The 13,243-nt window shown below is 40.5% G+C and overlaps 1 protein-coding gene across 6 annotated transcripts in view; it reads left to right on the forward strand.

Moving 5' to 3' along the window:
- Positions 1-3,252: 3,252 nt before the first annotated feature.
- The window catches only part of GAPVD1 (GTPase activating protein and VPS9 domains 1), a 71,829-nt gene continuing 61,838 nt past the window's right edge, over positions 3,253-13,243 (forward strand). For 5 of the 6 annotated variants that reach the window (XM_019421142.2, XM_019421144.2, XM_019421145.2 and 2 more), the window contains exon 1: positions 3,260-3,409. The gene's annotated coding sequence lies outside the window, so the exon portion shown is untranslated. Of the gene's footprint in view, positions 3,410-13,243 lie in introns of all 6 variants that reach the window. The other variant, XM_053908283.1, reaches the window with a different exon arrangement.

Genomic DNA, 13,243 nt, shown 5'->3' on the forward strand with positions numbered 1-13,243 from the left:
AGCCAATAATTAAAATTTCTTTGGCAGATGTCACAAAACCATATTGACTGTGAATTGCTTGGGCCTTAGAAGGATCCCCAGGCAAGTGAGTGGCCCTAAATCACGCTTCATAGCAAATCCACCTCTGAGTACTGCTACTATTTCTGAGCCTGCCAGTGGGGGCCACTGTAGGACAACCAAGGGCCCAAAACACGAAGTAAGACTGTGACTAAAGTCTTGTCCTTTACTTTCAACTGGGATGTTCCAAAGAGCAAAAAGCATTTTATAAAGGAATACTTTCTGCCACCTGTGTATAGAACAGCTTCCATGCATGTCTTTCTGGATTTTTGTTTGCTTACAGATTTCCAGAGCTTTAGAAATTTTTTCCCTTAAAATTTTTTTTAACTATGTTAAAAAATATGTAGTTAATTCATGTGAATTTTTCGTTATTCAGAATATACAGTCAATCTAAATGTCCATCAATAGGGGATGCTAATCAGCTGTGGTAAGTGATTCTATGGAAATATTGTGCAAAGGTTCAAAACAATGAGGTGGCTTTTTATGTATTGATATGGAATAAAGCTCGGGATTTATTTTTTTTAATTTTTTAAATTTTAATTAGAGAGCAGGGGAGAGGGACAGTGGGGGGAGAGGAAGAGAGCGGGGTGGGAGAGAATATATTAGGCAGGCTCCACGCTTAGCGCAGAGCCCAACCAGGGCTCGATCCCAGGACCCTGGGATCATGACCTGAGCTGAAATCAAGAGTCAACATTCAATTGACTGAGCCACACAGGCATACCAGGATTTACTTTTATTGTATGTATGTATGTATGTATGTTTGTATGTATGTTTATTTTTGAGAGAGAGAGAACATGAGCAGGGGAGAGGCGAAGAGAGAGAGACACACACAGAATCTGAAGTAGGCTCCAGGCTTTGAGCTGTGAGTACAGAACCCTCCACAGGGCTTGAACCCATGAACCGCAAGATTATGACCCGAGTCGAAGTCATATGCTCAGCCGACTGAGTCACCCAGGCGCCCCTCAGGATTTATTTTTAAATGAAAAGAACAAATTACAAAACACAGAACTGTATGTAGAACATAATCCTATCAGGGAAGGCTGAATGGTGTAGTGGAAAACAACGAGCTTTAGCCAGGGCTCACTGTTTATTCATCCCATTCGTTGAAAAGAAAACAGAAAGAGAACAAATATGTATTACATCCTAGGCAGTATGCCAGGTTCCAGAGGGACAGTGGGGAACAAACGGGTTCTCTGCCCTCAGGGAGTACTATGTATTGATTTTGAGCATCTTTGCACCTCTTTTTAAAAAAAAAAATTTTTTTTTTTTATTTATTGAGAGAGAGAGTGTGTGTGTGTGAGAGAGAGACAGAGAGAGAGCAGGGGAGGGGCAGAGATGGAGGAGGGGCAAAGAGCAGGAGAGACAGAATTCCAAGCAGCCTGTCACTGTCAGTGCAGAGCCCAATGCAGGGCTCCATGAATCTCAGGGTTCGTGAGATCATGACCTGAGCCAAAGTCTGATGCTTAACTGACTAAGCCACTCAGGCACCCAGAGCATCTTTTCACCTCTTGCGTTCACTCCTCCATGTGTAAAAGGTGTTAAGAACACTACCTTCTACATATTCCACCAGAATTACTGTTGTAGTGATCCATTGTTCTAATGTGGGGGTTGTGTTCCTTGAGTGTGCTAGGTGGGAAAAAAGTTGAAAACCACACCTATTCAAGTTATTCATTTATAGATGACAGAGTAGGGCTCAAAACAATTGACAATCCCAGTGCTCTTTTCACGACCCTCAAGAACTTTTTGCAACTTTTGGGGTCCTTTTCTTCCTCTCCTCCATGGCGTGGGTGTGTGTGCTCCAGCCCATCTAGAGTACTCAGTGTTAAGGGAAAGCAAACAGTGAATGTGTTCATTTACACATTCATTTTGCTTAGGATGGGTTCTTCCTTAGCAATCCTCACATGCCATCTCCCTTCTTGAAATCCAGCCATCCAGTAACTCCCCAGTATCATCATCTTCTTACAGTCATGGCCCCTCAACTTGATGAAGCTTTTCTCAGGGATTCTCATAGAACTACCCTAGATTGTAAATTGTATCTAGTGGCCTTTTTTTTTTTTTTTTCTCATTCCCCTGAGGCTTTGGGCAATGCTTTAAAACAAAGTTGATATATCGTCTTTGGTTGAACTGAATTCTTGAATCAGTTGAATGGCAATATGACAGTGATAATAGCTGAGTAGCTAACTATAGAATGCTATCGTGGTAATAAAATGAGGCAATAAATACGAAGCAAATTTTGACAATTTTTAAGGGTAATACATCAAAGAGAATGACTAAGTGGAAAGCAGTCTCAGAGCTGATTCATATTTGAAATGGTTGGAAAACTATTATTACTTTTTTTTTTTTTTTTTGACTGGAGACTCTCAGTGTTGGAGGATATAATCATCGTTTTCAATTTTTTGAAAGGCTGTCAAGTGGAAAACATTCTAAATTGTTCCAGGCATCATAACTACTAGCAGCGGAAGGAAGTAAAAGGGAAGCCCGTTTCAGTTCACACAAGGCAGAACTTTCTAACTTTTAGAGCTGTCCAACAGTGGAGCAGGCTGTCCTAAGATTTTGAGGTCCCTGAAATTCGGATTGTTGAAATAGAAGTTGGAAGACCATCTGGCTGCCATGTACAAGAGCGAATTCCTGCCTGGGCGGGAGTTGGACTAATGACCTTTAGGGTGTCTTCTGATTCTAAAGTTTCTATGACTGCGGCTAGGTTAACTTCACATTTGAATGTATCTGAATTGTTTTTGTAAAATGATAAGTCAGTCAACTCAAACTGCATGGTCAACTTTACAAAGTAAAACGATAACATGAGGACTGGGAAATCAGGTTTAAACCCGGAAATCCAGATACCACTGAAGGCAATTTGCGACACTTTTAACAGAAAGGGAGAGGTGGTGTGTGTGTGTGTCTGTGTCCTGGGCAAGTGACACTTGTTAACGAAAATGTAAAAGCTCTAAATTGTCTTACTTTACACGTATCTCTTCCTGAGGGTTTTTCACATTTAGCAGCACCGTTTGCGCCAGCAAGTGCCCGCGTCTCCTGAGGAACGACTTTCGGGAAGGCGCTTCTCGGTACCGCAGGTGCCCACGACCACTCACGCCAGGGGCGGACCGGGCTGGCTAAAGCGGAAGGACTCGGCGGGTCGTGCGCCAGAACCACCAGTCCCAGGGGCCCCCGCGGCGCCGCGCACGCGCGATGGCGTGGCGGCAGCGCCGCCGCAGGACGCAGGGAAGCCAACTAGCGAGTAGTGGCGGCGGAGGCGGCGGCAGCGGCGGTGGCAGTTCGCGGCGAGGGCGACGGTTCCGAGACCGAGTGGCGGTTCGGCGGAGGCCTGGGTGCCCTCCTCCGTGTGATCCTCTTGGTGAGTGCGTGTCGCCGGTTAACCATCGCGGAGTGCGCGGCTCGCTGCCTGGCGGCCGGGCTGCTCTGGCCTAGGGCCTCAGCCTGCGCCTAATGGCCGGACCGCCCAGTTCAGCTGACCCCTAGGCCCCGGGCCTTTCCCTCCCGCGTCGGGAGACGTGGGGGTCGGGAGACACACGGTTAGACCCAGGGGAGAGATTCGGCGGCGCGCAGGGGCCAGAGCGCCCTGGGGCAGATGGGAGGGAGGGACGCGTGGGGGATGGGATGGGAAGGGACCGGAGAACCGCGGGGCGGCTTCGGGTGGGAGCCACAGGCGAGCGACCTGGAAGGTAGAGAACTGAGTATAGGGGGCGAGAAAGAGGTGGAATGTCTTCTGGGTGCCGCTGGTGAAGATGTCATGCTTCCGGGACTCTTGACAAGCTGGACTCACGGATCTGGGGGTAGCCCACCTCTGAAACACACACACACACACACACACACACTCTCTCTCTCTCTCTCTCTCTCTCTCTCTCTCTCTCTCGGCATCTTTTCACTTGCTGTTGGATGACTTGGAAGTGAGGGACTGTTGGTTGCCTCCATCTCCTTTCCTTTAACTTCACCTTTTATTGACTGTCAAAATGTAAATGAGTGCTGGCTAGGCAAACCATAGAAATTGGGTTCTGTGTATAAGTCTGCGGAAAAACAGGCATGGTGATAACGTTCAGATGAGAGGTCAAAGGAAGAATCATTATTTTTATATTAAAATTTGTGACAGAAGTCAGTTTGCGCACGCTTTGCACTAGAAAGGATTTCTAACCTGGGATTTCACCATTTGGTGGGTAGAGTATAGGGGATCTTTGAAGTAGAATGGGGATAAAATCCCATCTGTTGTTATTATCTGATAACTAATTTATTAGTTCTTTCAATTATAAATGTAGGCATTAAACCATAGTAGAATTAGCAGTGCCTGTGACTTTGTCACCAATAAAAATTACCACTATTTTTGTATCATGTTTGCAGTTTTTGCAGATATCTTAAAATATCATTTATGCTTATTTCTTCGAATTTATGGCATTATTAGACACACTGTTAGATCTTGTTATTTAATGTGATGTTAAAGCTGCACATACATTACCGAATTACGATTTTTAAATTGGTTTGCTAATAGTTCAGTATAATTGGTTTCTTTTGTAATTTTGAATATTTAATTATGCATTTAAAAGCAATCTGAGGGGCACCTGGCTGGCTCAGTCAGTAGAGCATGCGACTCTTGATCTTGGGGTCATGAGTTCAAACCCCATGTTGGGTCTAGAGATTCCTTAAGAATAAATTAACTAAAATAAAATAAAAATAAAAGCAATCTGAGAGAGAGTCCATAGCCTTCAGCAGACAGATACATGGTACATAAAGACTAATAATTCCTGAAGTAGAAGTAAGTGTTTGGGGATCTATAAGTCTGCCTGGAAGGATATTTGAATTATTATTTTTTTATTTTTTTACTTTTATTTTTTTAAACATTTTTTTCTTTTTTACATTTATTTATTTTTGAGAGACAGACAGAGTATGAGCAGGGGAGGGGCAGAGAGAGAGGAAGACCCAGAATCCGAAGCAGGGTCCAGGCTCTGAGCTGTCAGCACAGAGTCCGATGTGGGGCTCAAACCCATGAACCATGAGATCATGACCTGAGCCGAAGTCGGACGCTTAACTGACTGAGCTACCCAGGCACCCACCCCACCCTTTTTTTTTTTCTAAGATAGAAGACAAGGCAGGGATGCCAGGGTGGTTCAGTCAGTTAAGTGACCGACTTTGGCTCCCGTCTTGATCTCGTGGATTTTAGCCCCGTGTCGGGCCCTGTGCTGACAGCTCAGAGCCTGGAGCCTGCTTCAGATTCTGTGTCTCCCTCTCTCTCTGCCCCACCCCTGCTCACACACACTCTCTCTCTCTCTCTCTCAAAAATAAATAAGCATTAAAAAAAATGGTTTGAAAAAAAAAGACAAGGCAGATAGTATTATAGTTTAGATGAAAGAGGGAATTTTGTAAATAGGGAAGTAAAAGAAAAGATTTGACTGGGTCAGGGTATAATTTTGAAAAATAGACTGCAGATATTTCATTCAGGGTACTGGGGAATCAGCAAAATAAACTTAGGAAAAAAGGGAAGTGAACACTTTGGCCCTTCGATTTTTTTCTAGTAAGGCACCTCCTAGTTCTAAGTGGTTGAAGCCTTCTAAGCTCTTGTGTAAGCCCGTGGAAGGAAATTTTAATGCGTGCTGGTTTTCTTTAAATCGTGTAGGTAGGTAGTGTGGCTTTTGAAAGAGGGGTAGACTCCAAATCTTTTATCCTTAAGTAAAAACTACAAGATCTGTCTTCCAATACATTTTCCTATTGCTATTATTCTTTTCATGTATGATAGGAAGTAAATGTGCAGGTGATAGAGTTGGAGAATTGGTAAGTCATTTTCTTGAAATTCTATTTTATTTATTTATTTAAAACAGTTTTTTTGTTTTGAAAATTTTTAATGTTTATTTTTGAGAGAGGGAGAGAGAGAGAGACAGAGTGCAAATGGGGGAGGGACAGAGAGAGAGAAACAGAATCCAAAGCAGGTTCCAGCTTCTGAGCTGTCAGCACAGAGCCCGACTCGGGGTTGAACTCACAAAGTGTGGGATCGTGACCTCAGCTGAAGTCAGACACCCAACCCACTGAGCCACCCAGGTGCCCCTTGAAATTCTATTTTAAATTCTGCAGTTCAGCTCCATTTTGGCATCAAACTCCTTACTGACAAATCAGTTGTAACATTTCTAAAAAAAATTTTTTTAACATTTATTTATTTTTGAGAGAGAGGGGTGGGGGAGGGACAGAGAGACAGAGACAGAATTCGAAGCAAGCTCCAGGCTTTGAGCTGTCAGCACAGAGTCCAAAGCAGGGCTCAGACTTAAGAACTGCGAGATCATGATCTGAGCCGAAGTCGGATGCTTAACCGACTGAGCCACCCAGGCGCCCTGTGTAACATTTCTTTAGAATATGTGTGACTTGAGGGGCGCCTGGGTGGCTCAGTTGTTTAAGAGTCTGACTTCAGCTCAGGTCATGCTCTCATGGTTGGTGGATTCGAGCCCCACATGGGGCTCTGTGCTGTCAGTGGGGAGTCCGCTTGAGATTCTTTGTCCCTCTCTCTCTGCCCCTCCCCGCCTGCACTGTCTCTCTGTCTCTCTCAAAATAAATAAATAAACTTAAAAAAAAAGTTTCTTCTAGAATATGTGTGACTTGAAACTTGAACCTGTTTGTGACGCACCTGTCAATATCTTGTGTGAATTTTTTTTTTCCTCTAAGATAATAGCAATAATGGAAAAGCCAGTGCAGCAAACTGTTTCGGGTTTTTTTTGGAAAAAATAAAGGGGAGTAAAGGAGAGTATTTTATGAAACGATGTTGGTGCTGAAATACTTCATGTTGAATTAAACACACCATATTACAAAATCACTGCCTTGGAGGGATCTTGTCTTGCAGGGGTCTTGCCTGGTGTTTTTTTGTGTCCTTAGGCTGCCTCCTTTGTCATTCTTTGCCCCGTCCCTTCATTTTTTTATAGAATGTATTTATCTGATCTTATGTTATTTGTAGGTATTTTTGTCTCCCCATTAGAATGTTAGCTCTGTGAGAATAGGGACTTTGTCTTCGCCATGGTGCTGGAATGGTGGCTGGCCCGTAACAGGTATTCAGTAAATAGTTGCTGAATAAGTAAATAAATCAGTTAATTTATAATAGCTAGGTTATTTCTGGGAATAAAACGTATTTATTTTTTAAATCTTCCAAGGAGTATTATGTATGCTGGGTTGGTTGAATTTGAACCTTTTCTTCTTACACTTAAAAAAAACCAATTTTTTAAAGTTTATTTATTTTTGACAGAGAGAGAGAGAGAGAGAGAGAGAGAGAGAGAGACAGATAATGAGCAAGGAAGGGGCAGAGAGAGACACACAGAATCTGAAGCAGGCTCCAGGCTCCAAGCTGACAGCACAGAGTCCGATGCTGGGCTCGAACTCACAAACTGTGAGATCATGACCTGGGCCGAAGTCAGATGCTTAACTGCCTGAGTCACCCAGGCACCCCACTTCTTACATTTTTTAAAAGACAAATTATTTCCCAAACATTATGTGGGAGTTTTTGTGGGCATTTGGTTCATGTGGGGACTAATTGTTCTTAATACATGTTGCCATGTTTGATTATTTTTAACTTCCTGCAGTGATGTGATGAAAGGAAGAGTCTGTGGATGAAGGTCTTTTTTTTCTTTTTTTAAAGTTTATTTATTTATTTTGAGAGGGAGAGCACGAGCAGGAGAGGGGCAGAGAGAGAATTTCAAGCAGGCTTTGTGCTGTCAGTGAAGAGCCCAACATGGGGCTCGATCTCACAAACCATGAGATGACCTAAGCCAAAATCAAGACTGGGATGCTTAATTGACTGAGCCACCCAGACACCCCTGTTGATGAAGTTCTTATTTTGCTAACGCTCTTCTACTTTGCGATCCTAGATTGTTACAAATGACACCGAATTGTTCACATCAAACTGATAAAAAATTTTAATGTCTGACAGTATCAAATATTAGTGAAGAGGTCGCTGAACATGGTAATTTAGAAATTGCTGGTGGAGTTTAAATTGGTACAGCTGCCTTGAGAGGCAGTGTTTGCAGTATTTAGTAAAGTTGAAAATGGGCATACCCTACCTATAATTTCCCAGCTTCTGGCAGGCAATAAGAATGGGTGGGGCAAAGGGGATGATCCTGTAATTTTTTTTGAAAGAGTGAAAGCAACTATGGCGATGTTAACAGTTAATTCTGGGAGGCAGAATACAAGTACTAAATCATCTTTGCACCTTTCCCTATTTTCTGTTGATTTTGTTGTTTTGAATCTGTAATTTTTTTTTTTTTTTTTTTTAAAGTAATCTCTACACCCACTGTGGGGCTTGAACTCATGACCCTGAGATCGGGAGTTGCATGTTCTCACTGAGCCTTCCAAGCACCCCTAAATCCATAACTTTTAAATATTGTTTTCCAACTCTTTGAAAAATCCTAAGCCTACAGAAGGGTTGCCACAGTAGTGTCATAACAACACCTTTGTACTCCTTACCTAGATTCGATGGTTGTTAGTTTTGCTCTGCTTGCTTTATGCACTAGTAGACACAGTTTTTTGCTGAAGTATTTGTGAGTTACTTTCACAACACTTTACCCCTAAATACTTTTAGCATGTATTTCCCTAGAACAGACACTTTCTTCTACATATCTGCAATTAGTAGTCACCCTCAAGAAATTTAACGTGGATATTATTTTTTAATGTATAGTACATATTCAAAATTCCCCAGTTGTCCCAATACTGTCTTTAGATGTTTGATTTTGTGTTTGCCCCAAGATTCACTTAAGGAGCTTACATTGCATTTAGTTGCCTGTTTGAATCTGGACTGGTTTTCTAGCCTTTTTTTTTTTTTTTTTTTTTTTTTTGGTGGGGGAGGGGAGGGGTCTTTCATAACGGTAAGTATCTAGACCAGTTGTATTGTAGGATGTCCCTCAATTTGGATTTGTCAGAATATTTATGATCACATTATGTTAAACATTTTTGGTTGGATTGCTGTGTAGTTGATTTTATGTCTCAGTGTATCACATCAGAGGTGATGCAAATATTTCAATATTTCATTATTGATGTAAATTTGATCATTTGAATAAAGTAATATCTAATAAACTTATATTGTAAAGGCACTCTTTTCCTTTGTAATTAATAAGTAATCAGGGGGGTGATTATTTTAAAACTTTTTCAAACTCATGAGTTGTTAATACAGGTTCCAGTACAAAGAGTCAAGAAGATTTAGACTGGAGATACTACTGAATGGGAGAGTGGAAGATTAGGGAATGCCGTGTGAAAGACATGACATTTGAACTGGACCAACTATCATAGATGTAATTGGCACTAGGGCTATCGGAGAAAGGCCCGAGGTGTAGGGAACAACTTGAACAAAGAAGAGGAATTTGTAAATTAGAATATCCAAGTCTCCTCCCCCCCCCCCCCCTTTTTTTCTTTTTTTCTGGCTAGTGTGTTAGGTCTGTGAAATGGAAAAATGGGAGGGAAGATTGTAAAGATAGCTTGGGATGAAGAAATACGGGAAAATGGGGCTACCCAGATGATAGTATGTGATCATTTGCCTACAGGTATATCACTTCCTTCCTAGTGCTCACTGTGGTGAAACTTCTCACTGAGAGCTTGAAGTCAATAAAGAGCCAGAGAGGCAGCACAGGGAAGTGAAAAGAGTGTGGGCTGTGAAATCAAACAAATCTAGTTTTGAATTCTCTGCTGCATGATAGCTGAATGATTTGTCAGTAAGTTATTTGACTTTTCTAAACCTGATTCCTCATCTGTAAAGTGGAGGTGATAGGATTGACTAATAACAATACCATATGAAAAGCATCAGGAACGTGGCTTTCATTCAGTAGTTGCTAGTTAATCTTTTGATGCTTCAGCTCTCAATCTTTCACTTTCCCTCTTTGGCACCATATCCCTGACTTTGAAACAAGCCTCACTCTTCTCGTGCATTCTTGGACACTGTCACATTGCTGTCACTTCTCAGTTGACTCAGTTGGCTCCACTGTGAGTTTGTGAGCTGCTTTCCAGTGATGGCACAGAGCACTTCCCACCTTAGAGGTGATGCCTGATAATGGCATTCTGAAAATTGCAGCAGGTTAATTTATTTGGAAAAATTACCCCTAATTTTTATAGAAAATTGAAGAGGGAAAGTGGTTATATTTCCAATACTAAGACATTTCACATTATTTAAAAAAAATTTGCGGGCGCCTGGATGGCCCAGTCATTTAAGCATCCAATTCTTGATTTCAGCTCAGGTTGTGGTCTCATGGTTGTGAGATTGAGCCCCTCCCCCATGCATGCACTCAATCTCTCTCAAAATTAATAAATAAACTTTTTTTTTTTTTTTTTTAGAGTTGTATTAGGCAAAGTTGGTTACTTGTTACTCTAGGATTCTCTAAGGTAAAATGTAATTTTTTTGTTTGTTTTTTTGGTAAAAGTCTTATATAAATGGAATCCCTTTTATTTGCTATGGAAAGACCAGTACTTGAAAAAGAATTTCTCAAATGGTTAATTAATTTTTTTTCCCTTGCAGTTTTCTGTTTTTTCACCACATGGAATTCCTTCTCTGGAATTAATTTTTTCATAGGCATGAAGGATTTTAGTTATGTACTTTTTACATTTGAACTGCTCAAACTTTTATTTTCATAGAATTATTGTGACTTTGGGGCACCTGGGTGCCTCAGTTGGTTGAGTGTCTGGCTCTTGATTTCATCTTAGGTCATGATCCCAGGATGGTTGGATCAGGCCCCGAGTTGGGCTCCATGCTCAGCATGGAGCCTTCTTGAGATTCTTTCTCTATCTGCCCCTCTCCCATGCTTGTGCTCTTTTCTTTTCTCTTAAAAAAAAAAAAAAAAAAAAAAATTATTTGTGGATTTAACTCTGTAAGTAATCCTAATCAAGGTATTTTCATTTTTAAAGGAACTAAGCCCAATAATTTCTGTATCATGTATACATTTTAGAAGAGGCTTTAGGGACTGAGCTGTTTGATTTCTTGTTTTTAAATTATAGTTTGTTAAAATTTCTTTATACTTAACCTATATTTTCCAATTTGGGGGAGTATGTTTCAATATGTATTACGATTTTTTAAAAAGTTTTCTTTTTTTTTTTTTTTTTAACGTTTGAGAGAGAGTGCCTGTGGGGAAGGACAGAGAGATGGGGGAGAGAGGATGCGAAGTGAGCTCCAAGCTGACAGCTGTGATGCAGGGTTTGAACTCATGAACTGTGAGATCCTGACCTGAGCCGAAGTCAGGATGCTCCCCCCCATTTTTTTTTTAGTTTTAAAAGCATTTCCAGTAGGGCAGTTTTTCACTGCTCCTAAGCTGAAACCCAGTTTTGTTTTGTTTTAAAGCTTTATTTATTTATTTGTTTATTTGTTTATTTATTTAAAGTTTATTTGAGAGAGAGACTGTGAGCACACACAGGTTGGGGAAGGCCAGAGAGAGAGGAGGAGAGAGAGAATCCCAAGCAGGCTCTGCACTGTCAGCACTGAGCCAAACTCGGGGCTTGAACCCACAAACCAACTGTGAGATCATGACCTGAGTCAAAATCAAGAGCTGGACACTTAACCGACTAAGCCACCCAGGCACCTCTTGTTTTGTTTTTTAAGTTTTTTTGTTCAATCTCTACACCCAACATGGGGCTCAAACTGGACCAAGAGATTAAAAGTTGTATGCTCTTGCACCTGAGTCAGCCAGGTGCCCCTGAAATCCAGTTTTGAACTCTGCAATGTAGTAGTCAGAAGTGGTGAATATCTGTTGATACTACAAGTTCTCATATTCACTATATATAAATAAAAGGTTAAACAAATGTTTAAACAAATGCTAACAGTGTAATTTTATATATGTGTATATATGTGTGCATGTGTGTATGTGTATATAGACAGATATAAATCAAGCCAAAATTATCTTTGTATATACCTTTTCATATGCCATTTTTAAAATATAAGGCTTTAAGCATAATGTAACTGTAAAAGCAGCGAGATATCTGCTCATTAATCTTTGTGTCTGAAAAGATGCTTGCTTGGTCTTGCTCCCATGTAATGCTGGTACACCCACCCTAGAGATTAGTGGGAAGCATGTCATCAAACATGTTCAGCTCTTCTTCCTTTTTTTTTACTTACTAATTTATGTTTTCAGTTTATTTTCTGTGAATCTTTGATTAAAATTGGAAAATTTTAAGGAAAAAAATGTTAGTCAAGGGATATTAGCCTGTTTCTCTTTTTATAGGATCAGAGTCAAATTATCTTCCCAAGCAGTCTGAATTTTACCCAAATACATTCATTTTTAAAGTTTTAAGGACTTAGGCTAACCTCACCTATTTTTAACCCACTCTGAACTGTCTTCTTTCACTTTCTAATGCAAAACTGACCCATCTCTTGATTTTACTTTCATTACTTATAAATCATGACTAGCTGATAAAAAATACATTTGGTCTAAAAATCGTAAGGCAGAATTGCAAAATGTTTACAAATACAGATTTTTGTACTAGAAGAGCTTAAGAAAGCATAGGTGAATTATTTTTGCAGAATTTGTTTCATCTTTATCACCTCCTTTAGAACCCAAGGAATTTTTGAGTCCTCTAAAACCAAGTGTTTTTTGATAAATAACTATTCAAGGTTGTGATGGGCCAGCTTGGATTCTGAGAAAGTGACCTATTAAGTGTCCTTATGAGTAAATTTCTGTTCCATCATTAATGATAATAGTAATTGGCATTTATTGAGTTCTTTCTCTCTTTGTAGACATTAGGTAAACTAGTTAAAATTATGAATTCCATAATTCTGTGGAGGGATCTTAATGATTGATTTCTTTTTGAAAAGCTATTTTAGGCAACTAGATTTATTTATTATTTATTTTTATTTATTTATTTTTTGTGGTCCAGGAGGTTCCTTTTAGGTAAAACATAGTCAATGGTAATAAATAATGCTGCTTGAAGTTTGATAATATTTATAAATTTATGGGGTGTCTGGGTGGCTCAGTTGGTTAAGTGTCCGACCAACTCTTGATCTCGGCTCAGGTCATGATATCAGTTTGTGGGTTCGAGCCCTGCATAGGGCTCCATGCTGACGGTGCAGAGTCTGCTTGAGATTGTATCTGTCTCCCTCTCTCTCTGCCCCTCCCCTGCTTGCTCTCCATCTCTCAAAATAAAAATAAACTTTAAAAAATATTCATAATTTTATGAGATACCATTCTGGTAAATTTGATGAAATGGACTGACAGCCTGCTGTTTATTATACCTTCCCTAATTT

This window comes from Panthera pardus, unplaced genomic scaffold (assembly GCF_024362965.1).
Source record: "Panthera pardus isolate Hobbes unplaced genomic scaffold, ASM2436296v1 HiC_scaffold_20, whole genome shotgun sequence".
Classification (NCBI taxonomy): domain Eukaryota; kingdom Metazoa; phylum Chordata; class Mammalia; order Carnivora; family Felidae; genus Panthera; species Panthera pardus.